The 12680-nt window shown below is 44.9% G+C and overlaps 1 protein-coding gene across 4 annotated transcripts in view; it reads right to left on the bottom strand.

The window, feature by feature from the left end:
• Positions 1-11708, bottom strand: part of LOC129385718 (uncharacterized) — a 71157-nt gene extending 59449 nt beyond the window's left edge. For 3 of the 4 annotated variants that reach the window (XM_072289247.1, XM_072289248.1, XM_072289246.1), the window contains exons 1-2: positions 11498-11639; positions 204-289 (exon numbers count right to left, since the gene is read on the bottom strand). The gene's annotated coding sequence lies outside the window, so the exon portion shown is untranslated. The other variant, XM_072289249.1, reaches the window with a different exon arrangement.
• Positions 11709-12680: the final 972 nt, after the last annotated feature.

Raw genomic sequence — 12680 nt, 5'->3', positions numbered from 1 at the left:
TCAACATGATGGTTATTTTCTAAGTCTTATTTCTGTTTTCCGTACAGATTTGCTCATAATCGCTTAAATAAACTCGTTTATGAAATAAACTTCGTTTATGAAATATGATGCAGATGGCAGTTTAAGGGTATTTGGACAACATATTGGTCTTATTGGACAAATGCTTCAAGAGCAGACATATTTATCCCCTGCTTGATATTTACCATGAGGATAGTGTCCGCGTTGTTCCCTCCGTCAGCCGAGTTACTAGAATTATTATTTGCTTCATTCATGAAGATTACTCCACCACCTGAAATGTAAAACAAAAAAAAATTCTCTTCAGCGTAGTCGTGTTTTTTACCACAGTTGCAGGCGACACCCCTAAGAATGATGACTTTGCGCGAAGCTCTATAAAAATCAATTTATCAGCCGAATCGTCTGTATACTACGTGCAACGCCCAGAGGTTTTGCTATGTGATCTTGAAAATCATAAAGACATTTCGAAGAAAAAAATGCTAGTTCCCATTATAGTCTAGCCTAAACATCGATCCTACAATTCCAACCACATCTTAGTTTAGTATAGCTGCCAGAGTTAGTGAGGGCTCAGAAATGGTTGCATATCTAGGTCATCCTGAATAGTTATAGAAGCACCAAGGTTGCAAACGTTTTCAACATGCCATTCGGTGTTTTACTTACAAAGAAATCAAATGTCTTTAATCAAATGCCCTACCAATGAAAAATGTCGCACTTTAGCGATAGCCAAATATTAGACAGCGACACAAAGTAAGTTCCGTTGTTTTATCGGCTGCATAAATGGCAAAAAAAACTCGCTTACTCGCTTAATTGTACTCGCTTACTAAATGACACTATTTTAACAGTCATGGTGCTACACGCACAAAGGCAAACGTGAAGTGATATCACTCAGTGACGGGAAAGGCCCGCTGTCGCAATGCTGGCATAATGAAAAGAGCCGGTAGAGCGGCCGGAACGATTCCAGCTGCTTCTATTATCACGGCATCTCCGAAGCTTAAAGAGATTGACAACTGGCAAGAATGTGTTTTGAAACGTTGATGGAAATGAATTGACTATTATTTATACTGATAGAATCCAGCACTCTGTTGGTGTTTCAAGTAGGCGTCATAAGTTTAAATTGGCAAAGAAAGCCTAAAAAACAAGTGGCGAGACCTAGCGGGGAAATCTTTGTACTTGGGATGTAGTCTATGATATTACCGTACGTAAGAGGGATGTTATTATGTACAAATTAAATATATCTTCAGATTGTAGTTGCTGTATAACTAGACAATGGCATTTTGTTCTAAGCGTTGGAAATCAAAAGCGCACGCATAGCTATGTCAACATTCTGAACTGCGTATCACGTGTGAAAGAGTCGTTTCGCTTTCGTTCCGATTGGTTCCATTTTGAATTGTTAATTACGAAAACGGTTGGACACAAAAACCACAAAAACACATAGCTATTATCGTATGAATATTTAACACTTCGGAGGACATGAATGGCAGAAATATGAACTTCATAAACAAAATAATACTTTCTCACAGTTATGGCCGCACTTGTCATCTGCCTCCCACCATAACCGGCAAGTAATCACTACAGCGCTAAGCTATCACAGTTTTCAGCATGTTTCCAGTGAAAGACTACATCTCCTATGCATATCGAAAAATTCTTATTAAAGAATGTGTCACGCTTTTTCCGCATTACCACTTCATGATTAGACACCCTACCCGGTAAGCTTTCCATTGTATTAAAAAGAAATCAGGTAGCATCAAAACTGCTTGTCAGCGCATTTAAAAATTTTATTTATTTATATATTTATTCATTTATTTACTTACTTCCTTATTTATTTATCTCAATATCCTCAGCGGCAACAAGGCATTACACTGGGGTGGTTATAGATTACAAAGGTGGCAATTGAACAAGTAAAGCAGCCAGTACGTGTTAAAGCAATATTGCAAAAAAATTTAGAAAAACCATGTCAAAATACGTCAAAGCGAAACAACACAAACAAGAACTCCACCACACACTGATCACAGCAGAGAAACAATACATCATGTAAAACATATTACGTGACCTTCAACACAAGGCTCGCGGGAAAAGAGCGGGCTCCCGATTTGACTTGACACCCTCCGCGGATGACCTTCAAGATACCGCGCGTGAACGTCAGATGAGTATGCTCTCCACAGCCTGGACAACTCTGAGGTGTTTGATCACATGACCTTGACTATATATATATATATATATATATATATATATATATATATATATATATATATATATATATATATATATATATATATATATATATATATATGATATCATTAACATTGAATAACCTAACGTAAGGGTGACATAGCTAGGTTACTTAGCTTTTCGTCAAAAACTTGGCATGCCTCCGCCACCACTATTGATGACGGGGTTCCTGCTCAGGGAGGAAAAGTATACAAAGGAATTTTGTGCGTGAACGGATGCTCGAAAGGATCTGCTTACAATGCATTTACACGTCTGGACTGGCCGAAGACAAAGATGGATTCGAGGTCGCTCCAAGATCCCTGGTCCGCATCGTCTTCTACATTGGTGCGGCCGATCGCTTCAGCGTCGAATGTTTTGCGTGTTAACACTGATTGTGATTTTTGGGACATTCTTCATGGCACGACTGCGACTATTTCCTAGTACGCACGTACTAATGAATGTCTGAAAGCAATTTAAATATTTCCTCTCACACGTACCTGGTGGCTTGCCAATAAAATTATTGAACTATTCCATTTTTTCCGAATGTCGCGATGTCAAAAAACAGCAACGTGGTTTCATTGAAAAGGGGCTGGCATCCGCAATGCATTCAAAGCCGTACAAAGAGAGAACATTAAATACATGGAGGCCAAGAAAGCTTGGGCGCTATAACGTAAAACTATTTCAAACTGTTCTATTCCAATTCTGCAATCCGCCCTCCGCGATTGGTCAAAAACTTGTTTACACCACCCCCAGTTCGCCTGTCTGTCAAACGACGTCGCGAAAATCGTGATAGCTCCCCATTTGATATGACGTGTATACACTGATTATACATGATTGGACCGAACACAAGAAAAGGAGTTATTTCTCATTGGATGCTTTTTCACCGTTCGCCCTCGGGTATTTGTCAAAAGTTTTCAGGCTGCGCCCACTGCCTGTGGGGCGACGTCACAAAACCGCGAAAGCTCACCACGTGAAAGTGACGTGTACGCGTTAAGGATGCATTAATATACCGAACAAAAGTGAATTATCTTTTTCGGAATATCCACAGTTTGCCCCGTTCTGAAAGGAATAAAAGATGGCTGCTGCCGATCGCTCAGGCACTGGCTACTCGCACTTGCCGGAGACAATCCGTTTATTTGCCTATAATAAAACTTTGTGCGTGGCCATGGAACGTTTTCGTGCACTCTCGGCACGTTTACGGCGTCGCTCTGCCAACTCTTCCTTGCTGAGGATCTGTTTCAGTGGCATTCTTAGCCTGCCGTTGCATGCCGCCGCGATTTGAGACACGTCACCGCAAGCTATGTAATGGAAAGCAGACCAATCGCCGACGCTGGCACGACGCTCTTCCTCCGGTTATCAATTTTCAGTGTGCTGGCTCGGTCCCATTGAAACCCTCTACACTTGAACATGCTCCTCGCCTCCTGGCAGCGAATTAGAAACGGAAAATCACTGAATGTAGGCAATGCTATTCGTCTTGAAAGCAAAGAAATGTGTACGCTTATAAGCTATGAGAGTGTTTGATTGGGCTGTTGAGGTAACGTTGCGGGTTACCGCCTGATGCTTGCGTGGACGGTTACGCAAATGTGACGTAAACAGATGGAATAAAAATATACTGGAATAGCTTTAGGTTATAGGGCTCCTTGGTTCTGAAAATCTGGAAAAATAATGGCCAGACGAGCAGGAAAGCAGCAAAGTGGGAAGTGCAAGGAGGCCTATAGGAGGAGAGATAAAGCAGCAGGATTAGTTTCGCACTCGCGCCGATGTCAAGCGCCAACGTCACGCGCTTGCTCGTGCACGCATGGCCACTCTCATGAGCTCTAGACGTCATACCACAGATAATGCGCTTTGGAACGAAGAAACCACACGTTCTGCGTGATCGTATGCAAAGCGTACTGCTCTCGAACACGGCGAACTACGTCGAACGCTCTATCACGAACGCAGAACGGGTATTTTGTAGAAACGCACTTTGTTCAATATCATTTTCTTACCCTCAAGTGTACCAAAATAAATGAGGCGACACGTGGCTTAGACCAAAAGGCGTCAAAAAGTGTAGCATTATAGCATATATTCGTTGCTCTGTCCCACACTGGAACGCAGACACGTCTGCACATAACGTTCTGTTAAGAGGAGTTCATTAGGACGCTGATTTCAGGGCAATTTAAACTGGAAATAATCGTTAACGCGGCTTGACATTCATAAAACATTTGACTAAACACATCATGCAGGTAGACGTTCTTTTACCGGAGCCGGTTGAATAAAGAAAATATTATCTGCCACCTATGCGTGCATACAAGGAGGGGTAGGGGAAATTAGACTCAGACGGATCAAAGAACGCGTACAAAAACGCACCGCGACTATGACTGTAGCGGAAAGTAAACAGGGGCCTTATAATGTAAAACTATTCCAATATGTTTTTATTCCAATCTCCTGACGCCAAATTTACGTAAGAGCCGGCACAAGCATCGCGCGGTGTACTCCGATCAGTCCGCTTCCCATTACTTGGCTTACGGTGGCTGGTCAAAATTGCACGGGGTACTACGGAAGGTTAGGAATGGCGCTAAAGCTGATTCTCAGCCAACAAGAGTTGGCAGAGCGATGTCGAAAGCTTGGTGTGCCAATTCTCCATAAAATTTACGGGCATGAAAAAAAGTTTTATTATACGCAAATAAGCCACTCCTCTACGGCAGGTGCCAATAGCTAGAGCCTGAGCGATGAGCGGGCAGCCATCTTCTATTCCTTTCTGAATGGAACAATCTCCGGCTATTTAGAAAAAAAAATCCGTTTTTTTTTTGCTTGTTTATTAGACATCACTTTGACGCGGTGAGTTTTCACGGTGTGGTGATGTCGCGTGAAAGACAGGACAAGTAGGCGCAGCCCGGAATCTTTTTAACAATAACAGGAGGCTAGCGTCGAAAAGGTATTAAATCAGAAGTAATTAATTTTCTGTCGTTCGGTCTAATCATGCATAATCAGTGTATACACGTCATATCAGCCGGGGAGCTGTCGCTGTTTTCGGGACGTCATGTGACAGACGGACGAAAGGGGGGTGACCCCAAAAATTGTTAACCAGTTGCAGGGGGCTAATTGCATAATTGGAATAGAAAACTTTAGAATAGCTTTACGTTATAGCGTCCCAGATTAACAGCAGAGACACCATGCTCGATGTCGACTTGGCGGTGCCAATAAGTGCTCATAGCACCATATGAAAGGAATATATAAGAAGGAGATGCAAGCAACAAATTTACCAGGAGTCTATTAGTTAAAGGTCCCCTGAAACGGTTCGGGCAAATTTTGTAGACGCATAGGATACAGCGTAAGTAGAACATTCGCACCACAATTTAAGTGAAGCGTTACGTATTAATGGAGCTACAAGCGATTAGAAGTTATCGTCCTCCCTAGCGATGCTTTTCCTCCTCAACTCGTTCGCCGAGCCATCGGAGCTAAGCTCCGCCTTCACTAGTTCTGCGTTACGATGCGACGTCACATCGCCCACTTCCGGTTGTTTCGGAGCCCGACTGCGCCCGCGCGACACCTCTCCGCTAGCCGCTTGGCCGTCGACCTCAAGCGAGAGCTGTCGAAGCAGCGTGCCTTGCGAGCATTCTGTCGTAGCGCCGAACGTGTCTGGTATTCCGGTAACCACAGGCAAGCTGGTCATTTCGGCAAATAGCTGGAGGTGTAAACTCAAACTGATGTAGGAATTTTGGCGTAGACGTACGTGAGTGGCCTGATCGGTCTGCACGGTCCAGCCACTTGTTGGCGCAGCGCTTAACCAGCCACACAAAGCGCTAATATTGCTCTAACCAAGTGTAAAACATTTTAAACATTTATGAAAACAACGTGTTGATGATTACACTCCTGCGAAAAATACACACCAGCAGCAAATAAGAATACACTTCGTTACTGCTGCTGTGTATGGTTGAGCTCTGTGCTACAAGGTGGCTGCACCGTGCAGACCATTCACATTTGCGCTTCTGCTCATCCCGTTACGGCCCAGTCAAGCGGCCAGACCCTGTCCCCTTGCGCTTGCGTTTGCCCTAATACTGGACTCGCGAAACGCTATTGCGTTAGTAATCTTCCGGTGTAAAGGGACGGACACACCCGCGCAAATCCTGGCGCCGATCGGATAGCGGCAGTCCGATGCGCAGCAGCCAGTTCGGTCGTATGCTGTCTTGCAGAGGGACACGATGTCGCAGCTTGACATATTACCAGTCGCTACGTTTGCAGTCCCCAAGGCAACAAAGTCGAATCATAGTGCTCGCGAAAAGACTGGGACCGACTCTGACCGCCGAGCTCTCGTCAAAGTGGAGTACGTTGTAACAAAAGCAGACGACACTTGCTGTGTGCCGGAAGTGCTTAAGTGCACTGAAAGATTGTTTTTGTGCATTCTCTTTATGTTACTTTCTTTATATAAAAATAAATGAACTAACATTCCAACTATTACGAACATCATTTGATTACCATAAAGTTGGAAAAATTATCGATCACCTGCCCTAGTTAGCCAATCGGATAGCTCGCCCCACTGTCGTCATATGGGCAGGGGCGGCTTAAAATTCTGCCGAGCAGTGTGCTGCGATCGGCAGCGATGTGCATTTTGAAACCTTATAGTAAGTTACACGCTTTACGCGGAGCACTTAGATGTGTCAATTAATGATCAGAAGGACCTACACTATCGACTCAGTACGTTCGTAGAAAATCGTCAAAATCGTTTCAGGGTCACTTTAATAAACATCTCCTGATGATTCCAGCCCTGTTTTGAAAGCGTTTACCTTTCACGGGAACCAACCACGCTTTCATGTGCATTTAACCACTTTTGTCCACGGATCCCGAAGGTGGCGGCGTACACGGTGGTAAGGGGAGAGATTATCACATTCCTTCCCGCGAGAGGTAGCTTTTTGAGAAAAGGGCGACCCTTGCTCCTATAATCATTCACTCTCTCCCCATCTCACAGCGGCCATTAAGACGCTGCGCCTTGAGTCCAAGACGCAAATGCTGTAGCACAGGCGCTGCTGGCCTCGCTGTATTTTTTGATGCCGCGCCTCTGGTGACAGCCATCTTCGACCATAGCTGATCGAAGACGCTGCACGGTGTTCTTAATTGGTGTTCGGGAAATTGGCGTTTCCATATGCGGGTAGGCCACGGTGGTAAAAGAAGCGGTAGCGCACGCTGGCGCGTTTGTTAGCGAAATACTTTGCAATCGTCCCCTCGCGACGCCTAGCGTTTCGAGGTGCTTTCGTTGTTGGTTTTGTTAAGGTGGTCGTCGACGTTGAATGGGGTTCCGGACTGGTCATTGAAGACGAGACGCTCGAAGAACCGGGGTTGGCTCTCGCGTGCGTAGGAGTCAAAGTGACAAAGTGACTGCGGTCCAGGAGGTATAGTGCAACGTTATGCCGCAAATAAACAATACAAAAGTGTGGTAAACGCATTATTAGTGCAACGTTATGCCGCAAATAAACAATACTAAAGTGTGGTAAACGCATTATTGTGTAGCCACCGGGGTTACTTCATCGCAAAATTTTGCTTTTCTCTAGCCCACAGTTTAGGAGCCCCGCTTTCTAGGAATTAGACATGAGACGGATAGAGCCGGAAACATGTGCTACACAAGGTGAATTAGTATAGGCTTGTATATTTATTATTTGTTTGAACATACAGCAGCCCCATTAGGCTATCAGGGGTGTGCAGTTAAAATACATTGATAATAATGAAGAAAGAAATGCACACAAGCGCAACAAACATATTATGGGAAAAAATGAATGGACAAGAACAATTTGCCGAAATTCAGCATACGATAATGATCGAGCATGACATAGTAAATTATTGAACATTTCTACAGTAATTAAAGAGAAAACTCTATTTAGGCGCATTTGTTGTATTCTTTAGCTTGGTGCAATAAGCTGACGTGTTATTTTTACAATAATAATAATTATAATAATAATAACTCCAAAGGCACTTAAGTACACCTACCGAGTTTTCAATGCGGAATTAATTACCCCGAATTGAATGCCGCTGAGCGCTCCTTCGAGTTTTGCGCTGCGAGTAATGTATCACAGCCGTGCGTGCTGCCGAGCCAGCAAGCAGCAGCAGCCTGCGGTGCCAACGGCGCACGCCATGGCCGTACGTCACCGACGTACCGCGCGACGAGTGACCGACGAAATTGCGGCAGCCACCAACGCCGCTGCGCGCGCGCAACAGCTATGTGCGGATGAGATACGGCTTAGGGTGTGGGTGAGAGATACGAACCGCGGGGCGCCGGCTTCCGAGAGCGAGAGAGAAAGGGTGACGTGCGCCGCGGCGATGGCGATCAAGGCAGAAAGCCGGGCTAGTTGGTGTGTCATCATTAATTAAAGGACTAGCGCAAATAACAGGGACACAGACAAAGAAGACGACAGGACGAGTGCTCGTCCTGTCGTCTTCTCTGTCTGTGTCCCTGTTATTTGCGCTAGTCCTTTAATTAGCGGCGATGGCCTCTCCCCTCTCGAAACACGTGGCGCTCCAGGGAGGGCAGCAGGTGTTCCCTTTCGCCAAGTCTGCTCCGTCCAGGCGCCTTGTGACGCGGTGTCGCATCCAATGGAAATTTAGTCGGTGTTTCGCCGATGAAAACTACAGACGCCGGCCTTTTCGCTCAATGAGCTATTGTGACGCTTTCTCATCAAAAGATTGTCGCTGCCGTGGCCTAGAAGCACATTTGATGCGCCTACAGCACAGCTCCTAGCTAGCGCACTGAAGGACATGGTAACGTTGTTCTTTCATTTGCGAATGCGTTCAACGCTAAACTATCGTCATCTGGAGCTTGTAACATTTACTCCACCAGGCAGATGCCCATACAGGGAGTCCCAGCTTACTGTAGTCAGAGTTTAAACATATGCAAACGCCATGTAGCTGGACACAATAAAGCTAATGTTGTTTGCCGACGCTCGGAGATACCCAAAATTTTGTTTCTTTCCACCTAATTAGATAATTCCTCTTAATTTTTTAATCAACTTCCCAAGTATTATAACTGCATGAAAATTGTGAATGTGCAAATTGTAGAGCGGCATGAAAAACTCCCGATGCAGCTTTTTGTTACTCAATACGTGCTACATAGAAGTCTTTTTCTAAGCGTGAAAGAAGCTCCAGAATACATGCAAAGTGCCTCGAGCGGTCAGTCGCACGTAAATTTGCTGTGTATTTGCGGGCTTCTTTCATGATCGGAAAAACACTTTTATGCTGCACGTATTGACCAACAGAAAGCTGTATGGGGAGTTTTTCATGTCGCTCTACAATTTTTCTCATTGACACCTCTAATCAGCGTTACGTTTGTTCTGTCCAGCTACGACGCATTTGCATATTTAAAAATTCTTGCTAAAGTAAGCTGGGACACCCTGTGTAGTCCCATGTCTCCCTCATTACGTGAGTTTCAACATTCTGGCACTTCTACCTACTGCACACGTGCGAGCCAACTGCCAGCTTTTTAGTCTCGTTAACTATTGCGTACAACTTGGCAGACATACAACCCTGATAAAAAATTTATCAGATATGGGACCCTGTAGCTCAAAACTATTCCAACCTGTTTTGATTCCAATCTCCGGACGTCATATATACGTAACCACTGACGCAATCATTGGGCGGTAACCTGCAGCGCTCTCTGGAAAGCGCAATCAAACGTGCTTGTCGTTTATAGGTTGTCGCTCTTTTTTTTACTTTCAAACCGAATAGCATTGCCTACGTTGAGCAGTTTTTCTCATCTAATAGGCTGAGAAAAGGCAAGGAGCACACTCAAGTGGAGAGAGTTTAGTTTGGCTGAGACAGCAAAGCGAAAGTATATCACCACAATAGGAGGCTGGTGCCGGCGTCTGTGATTGGTCCGCTTCGCTTTATTTGACTTGCGGTCTGGTGGCAAATCGCGGCGGCGTGCGACGAAAGGCTAAAAATGCCGCCAGAATGGATCCTCAGCAAAGAACACTTGGCAAGGCGATCTCATATGTGCGCCGAAAGGGCTCGATAACGTCTTACTGGCACGCGAAATCTTTTATTGTACGCAAATGAAGCCATGCTCCCCGGCAGCTCCAAGCAGCCAGTGCCATAGCGATCGGCGGGCAGCCATCATCTGTTCGTTCCGGAACGGGGCATTCTGCGACTATTCAGAAAAAAAAAATCAGTTTTTTTGGCATATTACTGCGTGTTTAAGCCGCCGTGGTTGCTTAGTGCCTACGGTGTTGGCCTGCTAAGCACGAGAGGTCTCGGCATCGAATCTCGGCCACGGCGGCGCCATTTCTACGGGGGCGAAATGCGAAAACACACGTGTTCTTAGATCTGTTGCGCGGCAAAGAACCCCAGGTCGTCGAAATTTTCGGAGTCACCCGGCGTGGTTTTCTTAGTGACTATGGTGTTGGGCTGCTAAGCACGAGGTCGCGGAATCGAATCCCTGCCACGGCGGCCGCATTTCGATGGGGGCGAAATGCGAAAACACCTGTGTACTTAGATTTAGGTACACGTGAAAGAAGCCCAGGTGGCCTAAATTTCCGGAGTCCGCCCCTACGGCGTGCCTCATAATGCGAAAGTGGCTTTGGCACGTAAAACCCCATAATTTAATTAATTAATTTACTGCGTCTTTGATGCATACACTTCACTTTGACGCGGTGACTTTTCGCGGTTTTGTGACGTGGCGTGATAGACAGGCTAAATGGGCGCAGCGCAAAAGCGTTCGACCAATAGCAATTCGTCAAACGACGCCTTTCTTTCGCTAATGGCGAAAAAGGCGTCGAATCAGAAATTGTTATTTTTCTTTCGTTCGGTCTAATCATGCATAATCGGTGTGCACATATGATTCTAGATGAGGCGTTTTCGCGGTTTTCGTGACATCGCATGACAAACAGGCGCAGCGGCTGCGGTTCGACAATTTTTTACCAAACGTAGAAGGCTGGTTGCAGAATCGGAATAGGAAAGTTTGCAATAGCTTTACCTTACAGCGGTCATGGACTGTTCCCTGTCATTTCCGCTAAAGGCAACATAGATAAGGTACTGCGTGGTGCCAGTGCTTGTTGCTACCCGCATAAACAGCTGGCCAGCGACTCTGCTTAATGATTCGGTACGCTTTCCCGCTGAATAGGAAGTCGTACTTGTCTATAAAGTGTTTTGAGCACGGTGAGAGGAATAATGCAGTTTTTCTGTGCTACAAATTATTTATAAGTTTCAGGATCCGTTTAAGCCTCTAAACATAGCATTATTTTACCCGATACGAATTCGAATGAAATAGACATCAGAGAGCCTTTAGCAATGGGTACATCCTACTACTCACATGTCATGAATATGGAATACAGGACAATGTATGAACGCATATCTTCAACTTTTGCTTCAGCGTTCGCCTAAGTTTCCACTTTTACCGACACTGACGAATGCGCTGTGTGGCTCAACAAGTTTTGCATGCATAGAAACAGGCATCATACCTATAATAGCCCCCTTTTCTTGTTACGTCACCTGAAAATGTACAGCTGTCGGCTTTGAATAGCAACTTCGCGATTCGAGTTGTTATTTTCTTTGCGGTCTCTACGCGAACGAGAACACGCCGTTAATTCCTAGCGAAATAAATACTATTAAAAAGATAAATATGGGCAGCGTTTTTTTTTACTAATCTTCCTTATAAAGCGAGGATCTTATTGCGTGAAGAAACGCTCGAAAACTTTATGGGCTTGTTCTCACACTTTTAACAAAACAATGGATAAGTAATTAAAATTATATTTCTCAAAAGTGGACAAAATGTAAAGGGCAATACGCGGGAAATCTTGAAGTGTGTTTCTCAATTTGGGATTAAAGGGCAATTGCTAAATCCTAGTTATCGTCCTGTTTAGAGGCGTCACACGAAATGCTTCAAAACTCGCTCCCCTTTCTTGGTGGAACCGAAATGTCGTCCGCCATTCCCACGTAGGTGAAACTGGCAGCTGTTTCAGTGAGCGTTCACAGGAACGCGAGCGTTCTCTGAGCACCGGCACTGGCAGTAATCTCCCCTTGGATTGCAAGAGAGGCGATAGCAAAAGCAGGTTGCCGCATCTTGAAGATAGTAAATCCTTTCAAAGGCACGGTCGAGATAGAAAGAGAAGTCATCGCAGCATTCAGCACGGATAAAACAGGCGTCAACTGCGTTAGCTCAGCTTATCACTATCAAGGAAGGAGATGAAACCCTTAGATGGGCATATTAGGACTTACCCGTGCTCTCAAAGCACACGTGGCCATGCCATTTTTGGTCAGTGCCTTGTGCAATATTTTATCGTGATTTTTGCTTGTTGCACCATTTATTAGAACCTTATGAGTTCCCTGCATTTATGAAATAAAACGAGTTGGAAGTCTGCGCTTTGTGTGCTTCTGTGTTTCTGTTCATATCCGGTCTTCCTCGAGCAGTTTAAAATTTGGCAGGATTTATGAACCGACTAGCCCAATAATCATGCCTTACTTCAAAGAGGATTCGTTGTGGTGTGTGCAATACA

The sequence above is a fragment of the Dermacentor andersoni genome, chromosome 7, assembly GCF_023375885.2.
Source record: "Dermacentor andersoni chromosome 7, qqDerAnde1_hic_scaffold, whole genome shotgun sequence".
In the NCBI taxonomy this organism is placed as follows: domain Eukaryota; kingdom Metazoa; phylum Arthropoda; class Arachnida; order Ixodida; family Ixodidae; genus Dermacentor; species Dermacentor andersoni.
Note: the sequence above shows the minus strand (reverse complement) of the source record. Positions and strands in the feature narration are given on the sequence as shown.